Raw genomic sequence first — 8,948 nt, 5'->3', positions numbered from 1 at the left:
TTCCTATCCAGAAGCACAGGGAATAAGAGAAGGGTTTGAATAAATTTTTTTTTTAATTGTGTTTTCAAAAAATTCCACTTTTTATTTCAAGCAAGTTTCAAGGGCAATCACCGTGAAATAGTGGGAGGTGAAATGGGCAAAGGGCACCTTTGTGGGACCACCAGTTCTGACTGCACTGGGGCACGGGAAGCCTTTTTTTCACTTTGGGCTCCCCAGTGTTCAGGTTGAGAGCAATGCAGAACCTGAAGCAGCTGCACAAATAAGAGCTCAGAGATAAAAAGGTTGAGCAAAGTTCCCCAAAAAAAGAAGTATATTTGAGGGGATTCCAAATAAAAAGCATAACACAATTAAATCTTTCCCAGTTTGTCAATGCATTCTTTTAACAGCCCACGATGCTCAAATGAAGAAATGTCCAACAGTACCTTCATCACACACTTCCTCCTGCTGGCATTGGCAGACACGCGGCAGCTGCAGCTCCTGCACTTCTGCCTCTTGCTGGGCATCTCCCTGGCTGCCCTCCTGGGCAACGGCCTCATCATCAGCGCCGTAGCCTGCAGCCACCACCTGCACACGCCCATGTTCTTCTTCCTGCTCAACCTGGCCCTCAGCGACCTGGGCTCCATCTGCACCACTGTCCCCAAAGCCATGCACAATTCCCTCTGGGACACCAGGAACATCTCCTACGCAGGATGTGCTGCACAGGTATTTCTAGTTTTCTTCTTCATCACAGCAGAGTTTTCCCTCCTGACCATCATGTGCTATGACCGCTACGTGTCCATCTGCAAACCCCTGCACTACGGGACCCTCCTGGGCAGCAGAGCTTGTGCCCACATGGCAGCAGCTGCCTGGGCCAGTGCCTTTCTCTATGCTCTGCTGCATACAGCCAATACATTTTCCCTGCCCCTGTGCCATGGCAATGCCCTGGGCCAGTTCTTCTGTGAAATCCCACACATCCTCAAGCTTTCCTGCACCAAACCCTACCTCAGGGAACATGGACTCATTGTGGTTGGTGCATCCTTAGGTTCTGGTTGTTTTGTGTTCATTGTTTTCTCCTATGTGCAGATCTTCAGGGTTGTGCTGAGGATCCCCTCTGAGCAGGGACGGCACAAAGCCTTTTCCACCTGCCTCCCTCACCTGGCCGTGGTCTCCCTCTTTGTAAGCACTGCAGTGTTTGCCCACCTGAAGCCCCCCGCCATGTCCTCCCCATCCCTGGATCTGGCCCTGTCAGTTCTGTACTCTGTGGTGCCTCCAGCTCTGAATCCCCTCATCTACAGCCTGAGGAACCAGGAGCTCAAGGCTGCGGTGCGGACACTGATGACTGGATGGCTTCAGAAGCATTAAACTGCTGGCCAATTTTGGCAAATCACTTTTAATAAAACTAATTGTTCATCGATGGATTGGTTTGGTTTTTTTTTTTCCTGATCCTTGTTTTTTTTAATATTCTTTCTAAAGCAAAGCTACTGCTTGTGCTGCTTCAACCTTTGCTGTGGCCTCAGTCTTTGTCAATTGGGAACAGTGCTCTCAGTGCCTTTAAATGAAATAAATGTCTCCCAGCACAGTTTTCACCAGAGATCCCCCTTTTGTTCCTTCTCTGGAGCTGCAGCAGCAATGTCTGTGTGCAGAGCTGGGGGCAGATCAGTGCTGGCACAGCAGCTGTGCCCAGCAGCAGCAGCACTTGGTGTTGCCAGTGCTGCTGCCGTGGCCCTGCCCCGCTGCCCTGGTGGCCCTGGTGTTGCTGCAGGGCCTGAGTGCTCTCGGGGCCGGGCACAGTCCTGGGGGTGGCAGTGCCAGGGCTGCAGCAGGGACAAGCCATTGGCACTGCTGGGGCAGTGCTGACCCCTCAGGCCAGACCCTGGGGGCTCCAGGCTCCTTGCCCAGGCTCTCTCAAGAACACAGCCAGGCCAATGCTCAGCACAGAAAAGCCCCGTGAGCAGCCCCAGGCTGGCCGTGGGCAGGCTGGGGGCAAACAGCATGGCTGGGGCTCTGCAAGGGCCCTGGGGCAGATGGGAAGGAGCAGCAGAACAGGGGCTGATCCATCCCCAGTGCGCTGGACAGCCCAGGGCAGTGTCCCAGAGCGTCCTCATGGAGCTGCCAACATCCTCCCTCTGCAGCCCTGGCCTCTCTCCCAGCTCACACAGGTGCCCCATCCTTGCAGGCACAGACACGGCAGCACTGGCTCAGGAGCCCCTGTTTGCATTGCACAGAGCAGGGGGAGAATACCCATGCTGTTGTTGTGGGGAAATGAACCTGAGGAAGCCCAAATGCCATCAGCCCCTGGGGCCAGCAAGGGCTGGGGGACACTAGGTGTAGTAAAACCCTCAGGTTTTGCCCAGGCCCCTTGGAGAATAGAATGCTGACACAGCGGCAAGGAAGTTTCCTGTCTTCAGGGATATCCACCTTGTACCTTATCCCTATACCATGTAAAACAATATTGTGTTAACCCTACTATTGGTCACTTATGGTCACTCTAACACCTTTGCCATTGGTCAGGATTGAATCCAGGCCAAGGGTATAGAAGTAGCATACTGTACCCCTACTAACTCGGAAGAAGAAGAGCTGAGACCCTTCATGGACCCTCCAATAAAGCCATACACGTGGAACAGCCAGCATCTTCTGCTTCTCCTCTCTCTACCGTCTGCTGGAGCCTTAGGCCAAGGGAAAAGCTACCTAGCAAGCAAAGCTGAAATCACAAGAGCTGCTAAATCACTAAGAGCTGAATATTCCCTGCTTGCTATTGGTGACCCGCGGCCTTGGTCTGAGAGCGAGCTGGCTTCTGGCAACCAGTCCCCTTGGAGACTGAGCTCTGGAGCTGTAATAGCTTGCATAGGATAAGACCAAGTAAGGCTCATTTAACCAGGGAAACCACTCAGGTTTGTCTTGGACCCTTCAGTCAGCCAGAAAGTTTGTTCCCATGAGATGGGAGTTTCCTGTTCCACTGCAGATGCTGTTGCTCACAGCCAGGGCTGCCTGACAGCCACCCCCAAACTGCCCTCAGCATTTCCTTGGCTTCACCTTTGCTTTCTTCCCTCTTTCCTGATCCAGATTTCTTCCTATTGCCATTGCTGTCCCCTCCCCAGCATACAGCTCATCTTGTTTTCCCTTTCCTCTCTGGCCCCACTCCCCACTGCAGTTCCTGACTTTGGCACTATGGGAACGTCCTTTGGGCAGCAGCATCATCCTACAAGTGCTGCAGGAATTGTCTGCAGGCTCCTGCAGTGCCTGGTGCTGCTCCCTTGCCAGAGGCACCCCAGGCCAGGGGGGCACATCTGGGCTGCTGTGTCTGGCTCTGGGGCTCCCTGTTCTGGGCAGTGAGGAGGAGCTGCAGAGGCTCTGCAGGACTGACAGGATGGGCTTTGGGGCTGGCAGGAGAAGCTGAGGGACCTGGGCTGCTGGAGCTCCCAAAGAGGATGCGCAGGGCTCCTCCTGCAACTGCTCCAAGGGTGGTTTCAGAGAATCCCAGAATTATCCAGGTTGGAAAAGGCCTTGGAGATCATAAAGTCCAACCTGAGCCTTGACACCACCTTGTCTCCTCTGAGCCTCCTCTTCTCCAGGATAAACAACCCCAGCTCCCTCAGCCGCTCCTCACAGGACTTGTGTTCCAGATCCCTCACCAGCCTTGTTGCCCTTCTCTGGACACGCTCCAGGCCCTCCATGGCCTTCCTAAATTGAGGGCCCAGAACTGGACACAGCACTCGAGGTGTGGCCTCACCAGTGCTGAGTGCAGGGCAAGAATCACTGCCCTGCCTCTGCTGGTCACACCATTCCTGATCCATGGCAGGAGCCACTGGCCTCCTTGCCCACCTGGGCACACTGCTGCCTCATGTCCAGCCTGCTGTCCATCAGTCCCTGCAGGTCCCTTTCTGCCTGGCCACTGTCCAGCCACTCTGTCCCCAGCCTGTAGCACTGCAGGGGCTGTTGTGGCCAAAGGGCAGGAGCCAGCACTTGGTCTTGTTCAATCTCACCTTGTTGGATTTGGGACCTGGATCCAGCCTGTCCAGGTCCCTCTGCAGTGCCCTTGTACCCTCCAGCAGATCCACACTCACACCCAGCTTGGTGTCATCTGCAGATTTGCTGATGCTGGACTCAATCCCTTCATGCAGATCATCAATGCAGACACTGAAATCCACACTGGCTGGCTCTGATCCCTCGGCCATCCTGTGGTGCACTGTGATGGCACTCAAGGTGATCTGTTCCATAACCTTGCTGGGCACCCAGGTCAGGCTGACAGGCCTGGAGTTCCCCAGCTCCTCCTTCCAGCCCTTCTTGGCGATGGGCTCACATTGGCACCTCCAGTGCTCTGGGACCTCCCTGCTGAGCCAGCACTGATGGTAAATGATGGAGAGCAGCTTGGGGAGCTCATCCACAGCTCCCTCATCCCCCTGGGATGGATCCCATCTGATCCCACACAGCTGTGAGCATCTGAGTGGCTCAGCAGGTCACCAGCTGCTTCCTCCTGGATTACAGGGGGGCTGTTCTGCTCCCTGTGCCCATCCACCAGCTCAGGAGAACACTTGTCATGAGAACTTTACTTAGTCTTGAAAACTGAGGCAAAGAAGGGGTTAAGTACCTCAGCCATTCCCTCATATTTGGTAACCATATGTCCCCTAATAATGAATGGAGGTTGTCCCTGTACCTCCTTTTGCCATTTATTTATTTATAGAAACATTTTTATTATCCTTCACAGAAATGGACTGGTATAGCCTTAAGCTTTCACCTCCCTAATTTTCTTTCTGCATGACCTAACAACATCCTTACACATTTCCTGAGTTACCTGCCTTTCCATACCAAGGTGGTGCACCTTCTTTTTTGCCCCAAGTTCCTGCAAAAGGCCCATCACATACGGAACGTCACCTGTTGCCTAAAGTATGCATCAGAGGAGGAAAATACAAGAGTCTATAAATTAAAAGAGGGAAAGCAAGCTAGTAAAATAAAAGAAGAGGCTGGGAAGGCTGACAAAAACTGTGACGCCCTTGACATACCTTTGCAGTACCTCAAATCCTTCCTCCAATTCCTCTTGCTGTGGACCCAATTCCTCCTCCTCTCCCAGCTGTCATTCCTTTACCACCTCCTAACCCACTTATACCTCCAACACCTTCCACTCAACCCTCTCCTTACTCTCTTTACCCTTCACTACTCTTCCCTTACCTCTACCATCTCATGCCCCCCTTATTCACCAGCAAGTTCCTGCTCTGCCTCCCCCAGCACAAATGAGAAGCCAAACAACATCTCAGAATCTCATGCCCAAGAGTGAAGTTACCCAGTCAGCCTCCACAGCTGATGTTGTAACACCCGGTCCAAAGTGGCTGAAGTAGAAAAATTGTTCCCCCTCAGAGAACTTCCCATGTGCAGGGTGGCCAGTGAGATTGGATTTGTAAACGCTCCCTTGACTGCCTCCAAAGTTAGAAACTTTAAGAAAGAATTGTGAAATTTAGTGGAAGACCCAGTAGGAATAGCAAATCAAATTGATCTATTTTTAGGCCCTAATATTTATACATGGAGAGAATTGAACTCCATCTTTAACATACTATTTTCCCCAGAAGAGACTCGATTTATTAGACCTGGAGGAATGAAAATTTGGGAGCAAGAAAACCAGCCCAGGCCCTGAGATGGCCAAAAAATGCCTTCAGTAGAGCCTGACTGAGACCCAAATCAAGAAGAGGGAAGAAGGAACATGAGAGATTACAGGTCCCTGATAACCAGAGCGATAAAAGAATCAGTCCCTAGGTTAGCGTTTGACAGCACCCAGGAAAAAGACGAGACCCCAGCAACATGGCTTAATAGGCTAAAGCAAAACTTCCAGATTTACTCTAATGTTGACCTAGACAGCCCAGAAGGCCAATCTCAGGTTCCCTGCAGTCAGGGGTGACCCCGAGAATCCTTTTTTCACAGCCTGGTGTTTTGAAGAAGGAGTCTGAATTCTTTGGCTCTGGTTTCCAAGGTTGTTTATTGTTTCTTATGTATAACATTTTTTCTCTGGCCTGCCGAGATCTTTACAGTAGGTCAGACAGAGGCACGTTCCCCATATCTGGGCTGGTGCCCACATTTTATACTATGAACTACGTGTACTTTATTTATCATTATTTTCCAATACCTATCACCTATGTTAGACAGTCTACTTCTACTCTAAACCATTCCTAAAATGCCACCATCACCAAAAACATGGAGACTAGGAAGAAGAAGGAAGAAGAATAGGACAACACTCCAGTCCCTCCATCTTGCCTCCTAGACTTCTATATAAAAATCCCCAAAATACCATTTTACACCCTGTGACAGATTCATTATCATTCTACTTAAACTTTTGTGACTTGTAATTCTTCATACAAGGGTGGTAATTTGCTCCAGGGCTTAAGATCTAAATCCCGGGTGTCTTTGGCTTCCTGCCAGGACTCCCCAGCAAGGGGCATGTGTCATCCAGGGCATCCAGAGGGGTGTTCCGGGTTCCAACAGGCCAAGTCCCTCTCAACATAAAATTTGTAACTAAATCCTGGCCAGATATCAGTTGAAAGTTAGAAAGAATAGAGGACTGGCAGGAAAAAAGTATTAATGAACTGCTGGGAGAAGCCATAAGAGTATATATAAGAAGAGAAGGAGAAAAGACAAAAAAAAAATTACGGTAGCCATAGCCAGAGAAAGTATGGGAACAAACAAGGATGGGCCAGTAGAACCATTTAGAAGAGACAAAGGTTTTATTGGACCAAAAGGGGCAAGGGCTCTACCCAGTGACAAATATTGTTATTACTGTGGAGAGAAAGGACACCTAAAGAGAAATTGTAAGAAACTCCAATTAGATGAAGCCATAGCCTGGGAGCAAGGAGCTCTAGAGAACATCTTAAGAAGAAACGAGAAGTATGCAGAATAGGGGTGTCAAGGGCTCTATGCCCTGGGGAATTTAATGAATCATCTAGAAGAGCCCTTGGAAAATTCTGAGATTGGTCCCCAGAATGATGAATTTGAATTTTTAGTTGATACCGGAGCAGGCAAGTCATGTGTGACTAAAATACCAACAGCAATCACAGTCAGTAAAAAGGTCTGCAAAGTACGAGGGGCCAAAGGAGAACCATTGGAGGCCCGGATTATAGAAGATGTAGAAATTAGAGGAAATTCAAGAGAGTGTTGAGCTAATTTCATTTACATACCCAAGTTAGGTTGTGATTTATTAGGATATGATTTACAAATCAAATTGGGAATTGGAGTAATGCCAAAAGGAGGAAAAATGATAGTACAAATAATGGTCTTAACAAAGGGAAACATAGATGAAATCAACCCAAATATGTGGGTGGAGGAGGGAAAAATTGGTTGTTTGAATAGTCCACCAGTAGAAGTAGAGCTGCAGAAAGACATCTCCCCCATTCAGGCAAGGCAGCATCCAATTTCCCCAGAGGGAAAGAAAGGACCAGCCCCAGTAATTAACCAGCTATTAAAGGAAGGATTTTAGATCCATGCATGTCTCCACATAATACTCCCATACTAGCGTTGAGAAAAGCTGATGGAAGGTATCAATTACTACAAGATTCAAGAGAAGTTAATAAAAGAGTGGTTGTGAGGCACCTGGTAGTACAAAACCTGTACACCCTTTTAAGCCAAGTACCTAAGGAGCATGCATGGTTCTCTGCCATGGATTTAAAGGATGACTTCTGGGTGTGTCCCCTGGCTGAAGAGTGCCAGAACTGGTTTGCCTTTGAATGGGAGGACATAGAAAAGAAAAGAAAATAGCAACTAAGGCGGACACGTCTTCCCCAGGGGTTTACAGAATCCCCGAATCTCTTTGGCAAGCTCTAGAAGAACTCCTAGAACAGTTTAAACCTGAGAATGGAGTACATATTTTACAATATGTTGATGATTTATTTGTATTGGGGGACAACAAGACAAAGTTAGAAGTTCCAGCGTACTAGAATCTAAATTTCTTAGGGGAAAAAGGCCTAAAAGTATCACAAAAGAAACTGCAATTTGTGGAACAAAAGTAACATATCTAGGAAATATAATCACCCAAGGGTATAAAAGGTGAAGCCCCAAGAGAATTTTGAGAATTCTGTCCATCTCTGCCCCAAAGACCAAAAGAGACATTAGAAAATTACTAGGTTTGTTTGGGTATTGCAGATTATGGCTTGATCAGTATACTAAAAGTGTTAAATTTCCATATGGCAAATTGAACGAATCAGAGCCTGTAACCTGGACCTCAAATGACAAGAAACAGCTTCAGAATCTGAAAATTAAATTGTCCCCTGCCCCTGTACCGAGCCTATCAGACCTTAAAAAGATCTTTGACGTATTGGTAAACGTGGAAGAGGGGATAGCTTGTGGAGTCCTTACACAGGACTGGGGAGGATGCAGGAAGCCGGTCGCATCTCTCTCCAAGTTACCAGATCCAGTAGCCAGAGGGTGGCCAGCCTGTGTGCAAGTGATAGAGGCAACAGCCACCCCAATAGAAGACACACAGAAACTAACCTGAAAGGGGAAGATCCGGGTTCATACCCCACATGATGTAAAAGCTGTTTTAAGTCACAAGGCCCCTCAGGGGCTAACCAACTCCCAAATACTAAACCATGAAATAATACTAATAACTACCAAGGGCCTCGAATTAGCCACTTCAAAATGTTTAAATCCAGCCCAGTTCCTCACGGGAGAGCTGTTAACAGATCTGGAACGTGATTGTTTACAAATGATTGAAAAGCAAACTAAAGTGAGAGAAGATTTAGAAGACGGGTCCCTCCCATATAGGAGAATTTTATTTACAGATGGATCATCATGAACTGTGGCCAGTAAACAGGTCTCAGGGTATGCAACCATAGATGGGCAGAACAAGCAAGCTGAGGAAAAAGGAAAGCTACCCTCAAATTGGTCTGCCCACTGCTGTGAAATCTATTCCCTGAAGAGAGGGCTAGATTTACTAGAAAAAGATGAAGGAACAATCTATACTGACTCCCAGTATGCTTTCGGAATTGTCCATA

Source organism: Melospiza melodia, unplaced genomic scaffold (assembly GCF_035770615.1).
Source record: "Melospiza melodia melodia isolate bMelMel2 unplaced genomic scaffold, bMelMel2.pri scaffold_46, whole genome shotgun sequence".
Taxonomy (NCBI): Eukaryota; Metazoa; Chordata; class Aves; order Passeriformes; family Passerellidae; genus Melospiza; species Melospiza melodia.
The sequence above is the reverse complement of the archived record's forward strand: the minus strand, read 5'-3'. Positions refer to the sequence as shown.